The sequence below is a fragment of the Triticum urartu genome, chromosome 1A (assembly GCF_056163025.1).
Source record: "Triticum urartu cultivar PI428250 chromosome 1A, HENAU_Tu73, whole genome shotgun sequence".
In the NCBI taxonomy this organism is placed as follows: Eukaryota; Viridiplantae; Streptophyta; class Magnoliopsida; order Poales; family Poaceae; genus Triticum; species Triticum urartu.
Window position 1 is genome coordinate 591,902,194 of NC_141873.1, and position 18,482 is coordinate 591,920,675.

The 18,482-nt window shown below is 47.6% G+C and overlaps 2 pseudogenes; both read right to left on the reverse strand.

Annotated features, from left to right (window-relative positions):
- Positions 1 to 5,610: 5,610 nt before the first annotated feature.
- LOC147993232 (uncharacterized) lies at positions 5,611 to 6,802 on the reverse strand (annotated as a pseudogene).
- Positions 6,803 to 15,700: 8,898 nt separating this feature from the next.
- LOC147993233 (uncharacterized) lies at positions 15,701 to 16,891 on the reverse strand (annotated as a pseudogene).
- Between the last annotated feature and the right edge of the window lie 1,591 nt (positions 16,892 to 18,482).

Below are 18,482 nucleotides of genomic sequence, written 5' to 3' on the forward strand. Positions count from 1 at the left end.
CCAATGAAATGGACTCCGGAAGCGGAGGCTGCGCTGCAAGACATGAAGAGATACCAGTCCTCCCCTCCAATACTTGTCGCACCTAATCCACAAGAGAAGTTGCTGCTGTACATAGCGGCAACCAATCAAGTGGTTAGTGCTGCGTTAGTGGCAGAGAGGGAGGCAGATGACGAGCCAGCAACCACGGCAAGCGCATCCAGCGACAAGCAGGGGGCTTCCCCGGCAAGCTCTGGTCCCGACAAAGATGGATCTGCGCAGATGCACGAGGAGACACAGAAGAAAATGGTGCAGCGCCCAGTTTACTTTGTCAGTTCCCTTCTGCAGGGGGCTAGGTCAAGGTACTCTGGCGTGCAGAAATTGCTTTTCGGCCTTCTCATGGCCTCGAGAAAGCTGCGCCATTACTTCCAAGCACATGAGATCACAGTTGTCACTCGCTTTCCGCTGAAGAGGATACTACAGAATCCAGAAGCGACAGGCAGGATTGTTGAGTGGGCACTGGAACTGTCAAGCTTTGGGCGGCCTAATCTACACGATCGCCCTCGATCCTCTTGATCCCGCTCACCTTGTCCACAATGGGTGCGACAAGGGCCTTGAGCGCCTCTAGATCAGCATCCGGCGGCAGGGTCTTGAGGACGTTGGTGAGGTTGAGGCCCGGATTGCGGAAGGCCACCTTCACCAACACTTTCTGAAGAGCTCCCACGCAGATCTTGCGCAACTCGTCGGCCAGCTGCTTTGGGACCCTCTCCCGGAGTCGCTGGAGGGCCGTCGCCACGCCCTTGAAGAACAAGACGAGCTTGGCGCTGGGTTGGAGGTTCTCGTCGGAGGGATACCCGAGATCCTCCATCCCCAGCTGCGCCAACTCCTTGTCAATGTCTGTGGCAGCATTCACAAGACTCTCCGTCCAGTGCTCCACAGTCTCCCGAAAAGCGTTTTGGGTGGCGGCGACACTTTCCAGCAGCGCCTTGTCGGCCTTGATCTCCTCCTTCAAGGCCGCCTCCTGCTTCTTGGCGCCGTCCAGCGTCTTGGTCAAAGCAGTCAACTTCGACTCAAGATTTGCATTGGAATCCTTGGCGGCGCTGAGCTCTTTGCCCTTCTCTGCAAGATCGACCTCCAGCTGCGCCACCTTCGTCTCCAACTCCTTCTTGGCAGCGTCGGCGGCGGCGGCAGCGTCCTCTGCTTGCTTGAGGGCTCCGCCGAGTTTTAACTCGCGCGCGGCAAGCTCCTCCTCGTGGGCGTCAAGATTGACCTTCCGCTGCGCCAACTCGCCCTCCTCCGCGGATAGCTTCACAGCGGCAAGCCGCTTCTGCTCTTCGACTTCGGCCTTCTCGAGGAGGAAGGCCTTCTGCGCTTCGTTGAGTTGCTCCCGCTCCTCTGCCAAGGACCGACGAGCTTCCTGGTGGAAGCCCCGGAGCTCGTCCACGCGCTTCTCGATGTCTACTCCCGCCTTCGCGACAAGCGCCTCGCAGGAGTCCAGCTTGGCTTGCCGCGCGCGGTAGAGCGACAGCAACATCCGCAGCAGCCGCTCTTCCTCAGGCTCGTTGCTGCTGCTGCTCGGCGCGTCAACCAGCGTCAGCCCCGCGGAGGCAAGCACTTCCTCGTCGAAGATCTCTCCCTCGACCAGCGCCCTGGAGCTTGACGCCCAGGGGAGGTTGATGAAGACGCCTTCGCCGGCCTTCAAGTAGACGCCTGGCTGGGGCTCTTCGGAGCCTAGCGCTGCGGCAGCGGCGGACGGGTCGGCGGTCGGTGTAGCGCCTGGCACTCCTGCGGCCTCAGGGCCGTCAGTGCGATCGCCGGACCCCTCGCCAGTTGCTGCGGCGGCAGCCTTGGCGGCCTCTGCGCTGGCGGGATCGCCAGCACCAGCCGCTTCTTCGGCGGCAACCTCGGCCTCCATCGGCTCTGCAGCAGATGGGTCTGGCAGCCGGAAAATCCAACAAACAGAAGATCAAAAGAAGAAGAACCCAAGGGAAGCCTTGCAGCGAAAGGATTACCTGTACCGGGTTCTGCAGTCGTGGTCTCCGCCGTCGGGGGGCCGCTGGTGCTATCCCTTGCCGGAGACTTCTCCCTTACCGGGAAGCCCTCCCTTGCCGGAGAGTTCTCCCTTGTCTGGGGATTCTCCCTTGGCTCCTGGTGGGGCTGCTCTGCTCCTACACAAATCAGCAATCAAATATCAGCAAAAATAGAGTATCCATGTGCACCTCACAAGCGGGAAGCAAACCATATACTTACGCTGGGGGCTGCTCTGGAGAAAAGTTGCCGGGTCCGGCAAGGTTGTCTCGGGTGCACCCCCCTGCTGTCGCCGTGGGTTCATCCTCGATGATAATCACCGGGGCCTTGGCTCTCTTCGCTGCTCTCTGGGCCAGAGAACTGAAAAGGAACAAGTTCAGAGTAAAGCAAGTGAGACACAAGACAAAACAGCAAGAATTGAAGAACAGCAAGTACAGCAAGAGAAGCTTACTCTTATTCTTCTTCCTCGTCGGAGCTGAACACGGAGAAGTCAAAGTCCAGCGCGCGCCCGGCGCGAGGAGGCGGAGGAGAAGCTTCCCTTGGCCGCTTGGCGGGAGCAGTGGAGGTGGTCAGAGATGAACCCGCTCCAGCTGTCGTCGCGGCATGAGAAGCGGCAGGAGCAGAAGCGGTGGTCCGGGAGGGCCCCGCTCCAGTTGTCGTCGCAGCATGAGGCGCTCCCGCGGCAACGGTGTTTGCCGCAGTGGAGCATGTCACGCGGCGTGATGACTGTTGACCCGCTTGCTGCTCCGCTACGTCACCGGCCTTGCGGAGACGCCTTCTTGGTGGGGATGGAGGCTCTGCTTGCGGCGAGCTGTCTGAAGACGAAGTGGTAGACGATTTGATCTCCAGCGAGCCACTCGTATCCTTGGTGGGCTCGCTCGACTCAACGTTCTGCCCGGCAAGCTCTTTCTCACCGGCAGGCTCCTGTCGCTCGGCACGGCTTCCCGCCTCTGCTGCATCTGCCTCCTCCACGGTGAATCCAAACTCGCCCGCGGCCGCGGCTGCCGCTGCCTCTTCCAGCCTGGTGGCGATCAGTGCCATCTCTGCATCGGTGGTGTCGCGGGTGAGGCCGTCTTTCTTGTCGGCGCGGATCACCACTTCTACCAAGTCATCGAAGAATTGCTGCACGACGTCGTCTGCAGGCTCCTGTCAAGTTGGCACAATTCCATGCGAGTCGCACTCCGGCATCATTGCATGGATCCGGTCGAGCGAGGAATTGTTGCACAACGGAATGACGCCCCCCGGCAACCTAAAAACTTCGGGATGTTGGGGGTCATACTTGAAGAGCTCCTGGAGCATCGCGTTGAGCTCCAGAACTGTGAAGTTGTAGTTGAGGCCCGGCCGCAGCCTCATGATGTCCGCCGCATTCTTGAACTCCCAAGTGGGTCTCCCCCATTCCTGCAGGGGGGCGATGCGGCGGCGAAGAAAATCTGCGCCAACGGCGCCTACAGTAAGCCCGGCAAGCCTGAGGCGGAGGATCCGGGTGACAGCAATCTTCAGCCTGTCGTCTTCCGGGGCCACGTCACTCCAGTCGCTGCCGCGTGCTACTAGGGTTTGGCGCCGGGCGGTGAATGGCTGCGGGTTCTCCTCGTCAATCCAACACTAGTCTGCCCTCCACTCCTCCCACTTGCCACGGAATTCTCCCTCCAGATAGGTTTCCTTCTTGTCGGCCCTTGAGATCCAGGCGATTCCGCCGGATAGAGGCTCTCCTCTCTCTACTCGGGGTATGAAGAAGTGGCGAAAGAGGGCTACGTTGGGATGGACTCCGACAAAGTTTTCGCAGAGATGTGCGAAAACTGCCATGGTCAGAACGGCATTGGGGGTGAAGTCAAGGAGGTGGAATCCATAGGTATTCATGATGTCGCAGAAGAATTCAGAGAAAGGCAGGCAGAGCCCGCAGTAGAAGAACAGAGCGAAGAAGGGGTATCCATTTGGGGCGTTCTTCCAAGCGGCGGCGGGGAGTACCTTTGTGCGCGGATGCGCTCGCGTCTCTGCCGACCAGAAGAGGTAGTAGTTCTCCCTCAGCTCCTTCGCGGCAAGCTTGGGGGGGGGGGGGGAATTGCGCGCTCCTTCCGCAGCGCCGCAAGCCGCTGCGCCTCGGTCGACTTCACGACCTTCCCCTTGTTGGCTTTTGGAGCCATGGCGGAAGTGGTCGAGGAGATTGATGGCGTTGGTGGCGATGGTGGCAATGGGGGGCGGAGCGCTGCTCTCTTTCGGCTTTGGGAAGACGAGGGAGCGGCGGAGATTTCTGAGATTGGAAGCAGCAACGGGCGAATGTGCGAACTGCCCCTGATTCCCCTGCTTATAAAGAGGGAGGGGGCGGATGTTCCGCATTTCCGAATAAAATAACCACCCACGATCTCTCCCACGACGCCGCATTCAACGCGTGCCGTTCGGGGAGGGCGCGGTGGATACGGAGAAAGATACGGCGTAACCTAGGCCGCGCGTGCCCGTGCCCTGTTTTGGGCCAGGCCCAACAGCGCTCGGCACCGTGTATGGCCCAGGCCCGGGGGCTCCTGTCGGTGTTCTAGAGTAGGGGTATCCTTGGTATCCCGAACATGTGCACGGGCAGTCGCAGCGTCCCGCGGCAAGGCTTGCCGGGTGACCGCCAAGGTCCTCCGTGGTTCCTTTGGAGCCGTTCAAGAACAAAGTATCCAAGTCAAGACCCCGGCAAGAGGAGCTTGCCGGGAAGGCCACCCAAGGCATCTCAAGGAACTTGCCGCGGCGCGCCACGCGTCCCGGCAAGGCCCGGTGAGCGACAAGATCCCGGACGCGACAAGACAACGACCGCGGCAAGGCGCTTGCCGCGGCAAGCCACCACACCGTGCCCGCGCTCCAGCACATCCACCAACGTGTCGCTCTGGGACACTTCCCAGCGTACGTGGCGGGAGGTTGTGCAGCCAGCGGTGAGCGGTGGCAAGCGGCGCTAACAAGATTGCCGCCGTGGCGAGCGGTGGCGTCCCTGACGGTCCCTTTTACACTGTTTAGGCGACGCAGACAGACATTTAAGGCCCTTGTCCCCTGCCGTCAGGGTTAGGTATGATACACTGTAGCAGGTAGCTGTACCAACTGCAGCACCTTTCCCTTTTTGCCCTTGTCTACGTTGCCACCTGTCGGTGACCCCTTGAGCATATAAAAGGAGGCCCATGCGCAACATAGAGGGGGGTTAGCTGGTTCGAACACTCACGCTCGGTCTCGTTAGCTGCTGGTGTGTACTGTAGCACTCAGCGCTCCCGAGCAAGAACTCAATACAAACTACAAAGCAGGAGTAGGGTTTTACGCATCTGTGCGGCCCGAACCTGGGTAAACTGCTCGTGTGCTTCGCCTCGATCCGCTCTTTGCATGACCTCCGCCCCCGCCGAACCGAAAGGGACTCGGCCCGCCGGTCCCATAGGTGCCCGTGGATCAGTACACCGGCACTAGACATCTAGGGTTTAGCCATTACGATCTCGAGGTAGATCGACTCTTGTAACCCCTATACTCATTAAATACAATCAAGCAGGACGTAGCGTTTTACCTCCATTAAGAGGGCCCGAACCTGGGTAAACGTTGTGTCTCATGTATCCCTTGTTACCTTCGATCCTCAGACGCACAGTTCGGGACCCCCTACACGAGATCGGCCGGTTTTGACACCGACACTCCTGTCATGTGGTTAGTAGCTCCAGTATCAATTATCCATGATTTTGACTAGGCTTGGTGAGATTCCATACCTTGGGTGATGGCATTAAAGATAGAATCAACTTTCGAGGAACCTTGGGAAGAAGATGAGCCTTCGGAGAGTTTGAGCTTGGATTTGAAATCCTCAAGAGCTTGCATCTCTACCACAGGTAGTTCCCCTGCAGATGCATTGTAATTAGCTTGTCTTTTGTTTGAACCCCGAGCTCCCCCTAGCTGAGATCTCCCTTTATCCCACCAAGGTGGATAACCATGCAACTCAAAACACTCACCCTTGGTGTGTCCTTTTATCTTGCAATGGTCACAAAGCAATTTGCTTTTATCCACCTTACCAAAAGAATTTGTAGCATGACAAGGTTGTATGGATAATGCAGCATGAGCATCTGCATGCTCCTGACCATCCTCCTTCGGTTGTGCCAAACGAGTCTCCTCCTCAATCATGCTAGAAATAATATCATCAAGACTAGGCCACTCAGGCATTCCAAATATCAATTGACGACAGAGGTTTAGTTCATGGTCTAGGCCATCAAGAAATAGCTTGCTCACAAATGACTCAAACCACACATGATGAATTGCCAAGTCATCCTTGTGAACAGGTTCAAAAGGGTGATGATAATGTAAGTCTCTGTATAATTTTTTTACTTCACCTGCATACTCTGTTATAGATATTGAGCGCTGCTTCAAATTAGTTAACTCATGCATGATATGGGTGGCTTGCCTTTTATTTGTTTCCCTACAAATTGTTTCTTCAAAGATGACCAGACCTCACAAACAGTGCCCATGCCTTCCACTTGTTCTCTAACTTTGGTTCCATACTTCCCAACATCCATACTAGTACTTTATCATTGATTTGTTTCCTGCATGCACCGCCTTTCTCCAAACTTTCTTCATTGCCAACAAGTAAATAATCATAGTCATTGGTGCTCAAAATCAATTTGGCATGGCGTGCCCAACTGATGTAGTCACCAGGTCCTGATAGTCAGACTGAATTTGGCTCAAGTGTATTGTTAACTGGCTCAGGAGCAGCCTTTGATTGCTGCTGGTGCTCAAGCAGTTTGCTAAATATTTCATACATCTTATTAACACTAGAATCCCCTGTTTTTTCTTTACTTGGATCTCCCATGGTTCAGTGAGCAAGAATATATTACAACACTAGTACTTGGTTCTTCTTCTCAAACACATGCAACACACAGTGGAACCAACTAGTACAGGTCAACAATGTGCCAAAGAGAGGAACCAACCAGTTTTCCGTTTCGACAATTTTTTAAAATCACAAAATTCCAAAGGGAAAATGGAGTTTTTGGGCGTTTTAGACGTTTTTTAGACGATTTTAGCGTTTAGTGCTAGGTTTAGATTTCAGAGTTTAGGGTTAGGTTCTATGGTTTAAACCCTTAGTTTTTACCGTTTAGCATAGAGTTTCCGACGTTTTAAGTCCCGGGTTTAGGGTTTAGGACAATTTTTGAAATGACAAAATTGTAAAAGGAAAAAAAGATATGCTCTTATTTATGTTTTTTTGAATTTTGGTTAAATCTTGTCAAACTGGTCAAACAACTGATTCAAGAAATATAGAGTGTTACTAAATAATTACGCAATACTATTAGTGTTATTAAATAAGTATCTCAGTTTTTTTGAATTTTGGCCTAATCTGGTCAAACTGTGGTCAAACTATGTTCAAACTACTTATTCAAGAAATATTAGTGTTACTACATAATTACTGTTTTTTAGAATAATAGTTTCAAACTCAAACGATGAAATGTGTGACTTCGTGCTCAAGCTAAACTACTGAGGGTTAATAGGATTGACAGCTTATATTTGTCAGGAAAACAACAAGTGCAGACTTGGAATGTATGGGAAATAGAACTCTGAAGTTAAGCGTGCTCAGGCTGGGGGAGTGAGAGGATGGGTGACCGGCCAGGAAGTCAGGCAATTTGGAATGAGTGATCCACACTTGAGCAGTTAAGAGAGGTGATCAGAGAGTAATTATCAAATAATTCAGGAAAACTAAAAATCGAAAAAAAAATCAAAAAAATTTCCGAAATTTTCAAAAAAATTCAAAAAAACCTTTAGCGCGAGCTCACGCCACGTGGTGGCACTTTAGCGCCGGTTCGTGCCGAACCGGTACTAAAGGGGGGGGCCTTTAGTGACCACACATTAGTGCCGGTTATGGAACCGACACTAAAGGCCCTTATGAACCGGCGCTGAAGCTCCGTTTTCTACTAGTGAATGGGGATTGCCTAAACCCATAGCATGAAAGGAATTCACTAGGTTCACCTAAAATATTTTCAGTAAATCCAAATTGCTTTCAAAAATGCTCATCATTTATGGAAAATGCTGTAAACAGTACCAGAGGTGATGCACATTTTTCCATGACACATTTGGGTTTTGAATTAAATCATATATTTTTCCATGACCCCCTTTCCTTCTCTTCTCTCCCTCTCCTTGCTTCCCCCTTCCTCCTCCTAGTTGGACTAGGAAAGGGGGAGTCCTACTCCTACTAGGAGGAGGACTCCTCCCCTCCTTGGCACGCCTCCAAGGGCCGGTCGGCCTCCCCCCTTGCTCCTTTATATACGAGGGCAGGGGCACCCTAGAACACACAAGTTGATCATTGATCCCTTAGCCGTGTGCGGTGCCCTCTCCACCATAATCCACCTCGGTCATATCGTCATAGTGCTTAGGCGAAGCCCTGGGCCGGTAGCTTCATCATCACCGTCATCACGCCGTCGTGCTTACGAAACTCTCCCTCGACACTTAGCTAGATCAGGAGTTCGTGGGACATCACCGAGCCGAACGTGTGCAGATCGCGGAGGTGCCGTACTTCCGGTACTAGGATCGGTCGGATCGTGAAGACGTACGACTACATCAACCGCGTTGTCATAATGCTTCTACTTATGGTCTACGTGGGTACGTGTACAACACTCATCCCCTCTCATTGCTATGCATCACCATGATAGATCTTGCGTGTGCGTAGGATTGTTTTTTGAAATTACTACGTTCCCCAACATGTACAACCCTAGGCTCCTCTGGTGTCTATATAAACGGGAGGGTCTAGTCCGTAGAGGCTATCAGAATTCATATAGGCTAGACATCTAGGGTTTAGCCATTACGATCTCGAGGTAGATCGACTCTTGTAACCCCTATACTCATTAAATACAATCAAGCAGGACGTATGGTTTTACGTCCATTAAGAGGGCCCGAACCTGTGTAAACGTTGTGTCTCCTCTATCCCTTGTTACCTTCGATCCTCAGACGCACAGTTTGGGACCCCCTACACGAGATCGGCCGGTTTTGACACCGACACTCCTGTCATGTGGTTAGTAGCTCTAGTATCAATTATCCATGATTTTGACTAGGCTTGGTGTGATTCCATACCTTGGGTGATGGCATAAAAGATAGAATCAACTTTGGAGGAACCTTGGGATGAAGATGAGCCTTCGGAGAGTTTGAGCTTGTATTTGAAATCCTCAAGAGCTTGCATGTCTACCACAGGTAGTTCCCCTGCAGATGCATTGTAATTAGCTTGTCCTTTGTTTGAACCCCGAGCTCCCCCTAGCTGAGATCTCCCTTTATCCCACCAAGGTGGATAACCATGCAACTCAAAACACTCACCCTTGGTGTGTCCTTTTCTCTTGCAATGGTCACAAAGCAATTTTCTTTTATGCACCTTACCAAAAGAATTTGTAGCATGACAAGGTTGTATGGATAATGCAGCACGAGCATCTGCATGCTCCTGACCATCCTCCTTCGGTTGTGCCAAACGAGTCTCCTCCTCAATCATGCTAGAAATAATATCATCAAGATTAGGCCACTCAGGCATTGCAAATATCAATTGACGACAGAGGTTTAGTTCATGGTCTAGGCCATCAAGAAATAGCTTGCTCACAAATGACTCAAACCACACATGATGAATTGCCAAGTCATCCTTGTAAACAGGTTCAAAAGGGTGATGATGATGTAAGTCTCTGTATAATTTTTTTACTTCACCTGCATACTCTTTTATAGATCTTGAGCGGTGCTTCAAATTAGTTAACTCATGCATGATATGGGTGGCTTGCATTTTATTTGTTTCCCTACAAATTGTTTCTTCAAAGATGACTAGACCTCACAAACAGTGCCCATGCCTTCCACTTGTTCTCTAATTTTGGTTCCATACTTCCCAATATCCATACTAGTACTTTATCATTGATTTGTTTCCTGCATGCACCGCCTTTCTCCAAACTTTCTTCATTGCCAACAAGTAAATAATCATAGTCATTGGTGCTCAAAATCAATTTGGCATGGTGTGCCCAACTGATGTAGTCACCAGGTCCTGATAGTCGGACTGAATTTGGCTCAAGTGTATTCTTAACTGGCTCAGGAGCAGCCTTTGATTGCTGCTGGTGCTCAAGCAGTTTGCTAAATATTTCATACATCTTATTAACACTAGAATCCCCTGTTTTTTCTTTACTTCGATCTCCCATGGTTCAGTGAGCAAGAATATATTCCAACACTAGTACTTGGTTCTTCTTCTCAAACACATGGAACACACAGAGGAACCAACTAGTACAGGTCAACAATGTGCCAAAGAGAGGAACCAACCAGTTTTCCGTTTCGACAATTTTCTAAAGTCACAAAATTGCAAAGGGAAAATGGAGTTTTTGGGCGTTTTAGACGTTTTTTAGACGTTTTTAGCGTTTAGTGCTAGGGTTTAGATTTCAGAGTTTAGGGTTAGGTTTTATGGTTTAAACCCTTAGTTTTTACTATTTAGCATAGAGTTTCTGACGTTTTAAGTCCCGGTTTAGGGTTTAGGACAATTTTTGAAATGACAAAATTGTAAAAGGAAAAAAAGATATGCTCTAATTTACGTTTTTTTGAATTTTGGTTAAATCTTGTCAAACCGGTCAAACAACTGATTCAATAAATATAGAGTGTTACTAAATAATTCCGCAAAACTATAAGTGTTACTAAATAAGTATCTCAGTTTTTTTGTATTTTGGCCAAATCTGGTCAAACTGTGGTCAAACTATGGTCAAACTACTTATTCAAGAAATATTAGTGTTACTACATAATTACTTTTTTTAGAATAATAGTTTCAAACTCAAACGATGAAATGTGTGACTTCATGCTCAAGCTAAACTACTGAGGGTTAATAGGATTGACAGCTTACATTTATCAGGAAAACAACAAGTGCAGACTTGGAATGTGGGCGGAATAGAACTTCGAAGTTAAGCGTGCTCAGGCTGGGGGAGTGAGAGGATGGGTGACCGGCCGGGAAGTCAGGCGATTTGGAATGAGTGATCCACACTTGAGCAGTTAAGAGAGGTGATCAGAGACTAAATTATCAAATAATTCAGGAAAATTAAAAATCGAAAAAAATTTCAAAAAAAAATTCCAAAATTTTCAAAAAAAAAGAACCTTTAGTACAGGTTGGTAACACCAACCGGTACTAAAGGTCCCCCATACCAGGGCGCGAGCTCATGCCACGTGGTGGCACTTTAGCGCCGGTTCGTGCCGAACTGGTACTAAAGGGGGGGGCCTTTAGTAACCACCCTTTAGTGCCGGTTATGGAACCGGCACTAAAGGCCCTTACGAACCGGCGCTAAAGCTCCGTTTTCTACTAGTGAATGGGGATTGCCTAAACCCATAGCATCAAAGGAATTCACTAGGATCACCTAAAATATTTTCAGTAAATCCAAATTGCTTTAAAAAATGCTCATCATTTATGGAAAATGCTGTAAACAGTACCAGAGGTGATGCACATTGTTCCATGACACATTTGGGTTCTGAATTAAATCATACATTTTTCCATGACCCCCCTTTCCTTCTCTTCTCTCCCTCTCCTTCCTTCCCCCTTCGTCCTCCTAGTTGGACTAGGAAAGGGGGAGTCCTACTCCTACTAGGAGGAGGACTCGTTCCCTCCTTGGCACGCCTCCAAGGGCCGGCCGGCCTCCCCCCTTGCTCCTTTATATACGAGGGCAGGGGCAGCCTAGAAAACACAAGTTGATCATTGATCCCTTAGCCATGTGTGGTGCTCTCTCCACCATAATCCACCTCGGTCACATCGTCATAGTGCTTAGGCGAAGCCCTGCACCGGTAGCTTCATCATCACCATCATCACGCCATCGTGCTTATGAAACTCTCCCTCGACACTTAGCTAGATCAGGAGTTTGTGGGACATCACCGAGCCGAACGTGTGCAGATCGCGGAGGTGCCGTACTTCCGGTACTAGGATCGGTCGAATTGTGAAGACGTACGAGTACATCAACCGCGTTGTCATAATGCTTCTGCTTATGGTCTACGTGGGTACGTGTACAACACTCTTCCCCTCTCATTGCTATGCATCACCATGATAGATCTTGCGTGTGCGTAGGATTGTTTTTTGTAATTACTACGTTCCCCAACATGTACAACCCTAGGCCCCTCTGGTGTCTATATAAACTGGAGGGTCTAGTCTGTAGAGGCTATCAGAATTCATATAGGCTAGACATCAAGGGTTTCGCCATTACGATCTTGAGGTAGATCGACTCTTGTAACCACTATACTCATTAAATACAATCAAGCAGGACGTAGGGTTTTACCTCCATTAAGAGGGCCCGAACCTGGGTAAACGTTGTGTCTCCTGTATCCCTTGTTACCTTCGATCCTCAAACGCACAGTTCGGGACCCCCTACAAGAGATCGGCCGGTTTTGACACCGACACTCCTGTCATGTGGTTAGTCGCTCCAGTATCAATTATCCATGATTTTGACTAGGCTTGGTGTGATTCCATACATTGGGTGATGGCATTAAAGATAGAATCAACTTTGGAGGAACCTTGGGATGAAGATCAGCCTTCGGAGAGTTTGAGCTTGGATTTGAAATCCTCAAGAGCTTGCATGTCTACCATAGGTAGTTCCCCTACAGATGCATTGTAATTAGCTTGTCTTTTGTTTGAACCCCGAGCTCCCCCTAGCTGATATCTCCCTTTGTCCCACCAAGGTGGATAACCATGCAACTCAAAACACTCACCCTTGGTGTGTCCTTTTCTGTGGCAATGGTCACAAAGCAATTTGGTTTTATCCACCTTACCCAAAGAATTTGTAGCATGACAAGGTTGTATGGATAATGCAGCACGAGCATCTGCATGCTCCTCACCATCCTCCTTCGGTTGTGCCAAACGAGTCTCCTCCTCAATCATGCTAGAAATAATATCATCAAGACTAGGCCACTCAGGCATTGCAAATATCAATTGACGACAGAGGTTTAGTTCATGGTCTAGGCCATCAAGAAATAGCTTGCTCACAAATGACTCAAACCACACATGATGAATTGCCAAGTCATCCTTGAGAACAGGTTTAAAAGGGTGATGATAATGTAAGTCTCTGTATAATTTTTTTACTTCACCTCCATACTCTTATATAGATCTTGAGCGCTGCTTCAAATTAGTTTACTCATGCATGATATGGGTGGCTTGCATTTTATTTGTTTCCCTACAAATTGTTTCTTCAAAGATGACCACACCTCACAAACAGTGCCCATGCCTTCCACTTGTTCTCTAATTTTGGTTCCATACTTCCCAACATCCATACTAGTACTTTATCATTGATTTGTTTCCTGCATGCACCGCCTTTCTCCAAACTTTCTTCATTGCCAACAAGTAAATAATCATAGTCATTGGGGCTCAAAATAAATTTGGCATGGCGTGCCCAACTGATGTAGTCACCAGGTCCTGATAGTCGGACTGAATTTGGCTCAAGTGTATTCTTAACTGGCTCAGGAGCAGCCTTTGATTGCTGCTGGTGCTCAAGCAGTTTGCTAAATATTTCATGCATCTTATTAACACTAGAATCCCCTGTTTTTTCTTTACTTGGATCTCCCATGGTTCAGTGAGCAAGAATATATTCCAACACTAGTACTTGGTTCTTCTTCTCAAACACATGGAACACACAGAGGAACCAACTAGTACAGGTCAACAATGTGCCAAAGAGAGGAACCAACCAGTTTTCCGTTTTGATAATTTTCTAAAATCACAAAATTCCAAAGGGAAAATGGAGTTTTTGGGCGTTTTAGACGTTTTTTAGACGTTTTTAGCGTTTAGTGCTAGGGTTTAGATTTCAGAGTTTAGGGTTAGGTTTTATGGTTTAAACCCTTAGTTTTTACTGTTTAGCATAGAGTTTCCGACGTTTTAAGTCCCGGTTTAGGGTTTAGGACAATTTTTGAAATGACAAAATTGTAAAAGGAAAAAAAGATATGCTCTAATTTATGTTTTTTTGAATTTTGGTTAAATCTTGTCAAACCGGTCAAACAACTGATTCAATAAATATAGAGTGTTACTAAATAATTCCGCAATACTATAAGTGTTACTAAATAAGTATCTCAGTTTTTTTGTATTTTGGCCAAATCTGGTCAAACTGTGGTCAAACTATGGTCAAACTACTTATTCAAGAAATATTAGTGTTACTACATAATTACTTTTTTAGAATAATAGTTTCAAACTCAAACGATGAAATGTGTGACTTCATGCTCAAGCTAAAGTACTGAGGGTTAATAGGATTGACAGCTTACATTTATCAGGAAAACAACAAGTGCAGACTTGGAATGTAGGGGGAATAGAACTCCGAAGTTAAGCGTGCTCAGGCTGGGGGAGTAGAGGATGGGTGACCGGCCGGGAAGTCAGGCGATTTGGAATGAGTGATCCACACTTGAGCAGTTAAGAGAGGTGATGAGAGACTAAATTATCAAATAATTCAGGAAAATTAAAAATCGAAAAAAATTCCAAAAAAAATTCCAAAATTTTCAAAAAAAAAGAACCTTTAGTACAGGTTGGTAACACCAACCGGTACTAAAGGTCCCCCATACCAGGGCGCGAGCTCATGCCACGTGGTGGCACTTTAGCGCCGGTTCGTGCCAAACTGGTACTAAAAGGGGGGGGGGCCTTTAGTAACCACCCTTTAGTGCCGGTTATGGCACCGGCACTAAAGGCCCTTACGAACCGGCGCTAAAGCTCCATTTTCTACTAGTGAATGGGGATTGCCTAAACCCATAGCATCAAAGGAATTCACTAGGTTCACCTAAAATATTTTCAGTAAATCCAAATTGCTTTAAAAAATGCTCATCATTTATGGAAAATGCTGTAAACAGTACCAGAGGTGATGCACATTTTTCCATGACACATTTGGGTTATGAATTAAATCATACATTTTTCCATGACCCCCCTTTCCTTCTCTTCTCTCCCTCTCCTTCCTTCCCCCTTCCTCCTCCTAGTTGGACTAGGAAAGGGGGAGTCCTACTCCTACTAGGAGGAGGACTCCTCCCCTCCTTGGCACGCCTCCAAGGGTCGGCCGGCCTCCCCCCTTGCTCCTTTATATATGAGGGCAGGGGCACCCTAGAACACACAAGTTGATCATTGATCCCTTAGCCGTGTGCGGTGCCCTCTCCACCATAATCCACCTCGGTCATATCATCATAGTGCTTAGGCGAAGACCTGGGCCGGTAGCTTCATCATCACCGTCATCACGCTGTCGTGCTTACGAAACTCTCCCTCGACACATAGCTAGATCAGGAGTTCATGGGACATCACCGAGCCGAACGTGTGCAGATCGCGGAGGTGCCGTACTTCCAGTACTAGGAACGGTCGGATCGTGAGGACGTACGACTACATCAACCGTGTTGTCATAATGCTTCTGCTTATGGTCTACGTGGGTAAGTGTACAACACTCTTCCCCTCTCATTGCTATGCATCACCATGATAGATCTTGCATGTGCGTAGGATTGGTTTTTGAAATTACTACGTTCCCCAACATGTACAACTCTAGGCCCCTCTGGTGTCTATATAAACTAGAGGGTCTAGTCCGTAGAGGCTATCAGAATTCATATACGCTAGACATCTAGGGTTTAGCCATTACGATCTCGAGGTAGATCGACTCTTGTAACCCCTATACTCATTAAATAGAATCAAGCAGGATGTAGGGTTTTACCTCCATTAAGAGGGCCCGAACCTGGGTAAACGTTGTGTCTCCTGTATCCCTTGTTACCTTCGATCCTCAGACGCACTGTTCGGGACCCCCTACACGAGATCGACCGGTTTTGACACCGACACTCCTGTCATGTGGTTAGTAGCTCTTGTATCAATTATCCATGATTTTGACTAGGCTTGGTGTGATTCCATACCTTGGGTGATGGCATTAAAGATAGAATCAACTTTGGAGGAACCTTGGGATGAAGATGAGCCTTCGGAGAGTTTGAGCTTGGATTTGAAATCCTCAAGAGCATGCATGTCTACCACAGGTAGTTCCCCTGTAGATGCATTGTAATTAGCTTGTCTTTTGTTTGAACCCCGAGCTCCCCCTAGCTGAGATCTCCCTTTATCCCACCAAGGTGGATAACCATGCAACTCAAAACACTCACCCTTGGTGTGTCCTTTTCTCTTGCAATGGTCACAAAGCAATTTGCTTTTATCCACCTTACCAAAAGAATTTGTAGCATGACAAGGCTGTATGGATAATGCAGCACGAGCATCTGCATGCTCCTGACCATCCTCCTTCGGTTGTGCCAAACGAGTCTCCTCCTCAATCATGCTAGAAATAATATCATCAAGACCAGGCCACTCAGGCATTGCAAATATCAATTGACGACAGAGGTTTAGTTCATGGTCTAGGCCATCAAGAAATAGTTTGCTCACAAATGACTCAAACCAACATGATGAATTGCCAAGTCATCCTTGTGAACAGGTTCAAAAGGGTGATGATAATGTAAGTCTCTGTATAATTTTTTTACTTCACCTGCATACTCTGTTATAGATCTTGAGCGCTGCTTCAAATTAGTTAACTCATGCATGATATGGGTGGCTTGCATTTTATTTGTTTCCCTACAAATTGTTTCTTCAAAGATGACCATACCTCACAATCAGTGCCCATGCCTTCCACTTGTTCTCTAATTTTGGTTCCATACTTCCCAACATCCATACTACTACTTTATCATTGATTTGTTTCCTGCATGCACCGCCTTTCTCCAAACTTTCTTCATTGCCAACAAGTATATAATCATAGTCATTGGTGCTCAAAATCAATTTGGCATGGCGTGCCCAACTGATGTAGTCACAAGGTCCTGATAGTCGGAATGAATTTGGCTCAAGTGTATGCTTAACTGGCTCAGGAGCAGCCTTTGATTGCTGCTGGTGCTCAAGCAGTTTGCTAAATATTTCATACATCTTATTAACACTAGAATCCCCTGTTTTTTCTTTACTTGGATCTCCCATGGTTCAGTGAGCAAGAATATATTCCAACACTAGTACTTTGTTCTTCTTCTCAAACACATGCAACACACAGTGGAGTTTTTGGGCGTTTTAGACGTTTTTAGACGTTTTTAGCGTTTAGTGCTAGGGTTTAGATTTCAGAGTTAAGGGTTAGGTTTTATGGTTTAAATCCTTAGTTTTTACTGTTTAGCATAGAGTTTCCGATGTTTTAAGTCCCGGGTTTAGGGTTTAGGACAATTTTTGAAATGACAAAATTGTAAAAGGAAAAAAAGATATGCTCTAATTTATGTTTTTTTGAATTTTGGTTAAATCTTGTCAAACCGGTCAAACAACTGATTCAAGAAATATAGAGTGTTACTAAATAATTACGCAATACTATTAGTGTTACTAAATATGTATATCAGTTTTTTTGAATTTTGGCCAAATCTGGTTAAACTATGGTCAAACTACTTATTCAAGAAATATTAGTGTTACTACATAATTACTGTTTTTTAGAATAATAGTTTCAAACTCAAACGATGAAATGTGTGACTTCATGCTCAAGCTAAACTACTGAGGGTTAATAGGATTGACAGCTTACATTTGTCAGGAAAACAACAAGTGCAGACTTGGAATGTAGGGGGAATAGAACTCCGAAGTTAAGCGTGCTCAGGCTGGGGGAGTGAGAGGATGGGTGACCGGCTGGGAAGTCAGGCGATTTGGAATGAGTGATCCACACTTGAGCACTTAAGAGAGGTGATTAGAGACTAAATTATCAAATAATTCAGGAAAATTAAAAATCGAAAAAAAATCAAAAAAAATTTCCAAAATTAAAAAAAAAAACTCAAAAAAAACCTTTAGTACCGGTTGGTAACACCAACCGGTACTAAAGGTCCCCCATACCAGGGTGCGAGCTCACGCCACGTGGTGGCACTTTAGCGTCGGTCCGTGCCGACCGGTACTAAAGGGGGGGGGCCTTTAGTGACCACCCTTTAGTGCCGGTTATGGAACCGGCACTAAAGGCCCTTACGAACCGGCACTAAAGCTCCGTTTTCTACTAGTGAATGGGGATTGCCTAAACCCATAGCATCAAAGGAATTCACTAGTTTCACCTAAAATATTTTCAGTAAATCCAAATTGCTTTCCAAAATGCTCATCATTTATGGAAAATGCTGTAAACAGTACCAGAGGTGATGCACATTTTTCCATGACACATTTGGGTTCTAAATTAAATCATACATTTTTCCATGACCCCCCTTTCCTTCTCTTCTCTCCCTCTCCTTCCTTCCCCCTTCCTCCTCCTAGTTGGACTAGGAAAGGGGGAGTCCTACTCCTACTTGGAGGAGGACTCCTCCCCTCCTTGGCACGCCTCCAAGGGCCGGCCGGCCTCCCCCCTTACTCCTTTATATACAAGGGCAGGGGCACCCTAGAACACACAAGTTAATCATTGATCCCTTAGCCGTGTGCGGTGCCCTCTCAACCATAATCCACCTCGGTCATATCGTCATAGTGCATAGGCGAAGCCCTGCGCCGGTAGCTTCATCATCACCATCATCATGACGTCGTGCTTACAAAACTCTCCCTCGACACTTAGCTAGATCAGGAGTTCGTGGGA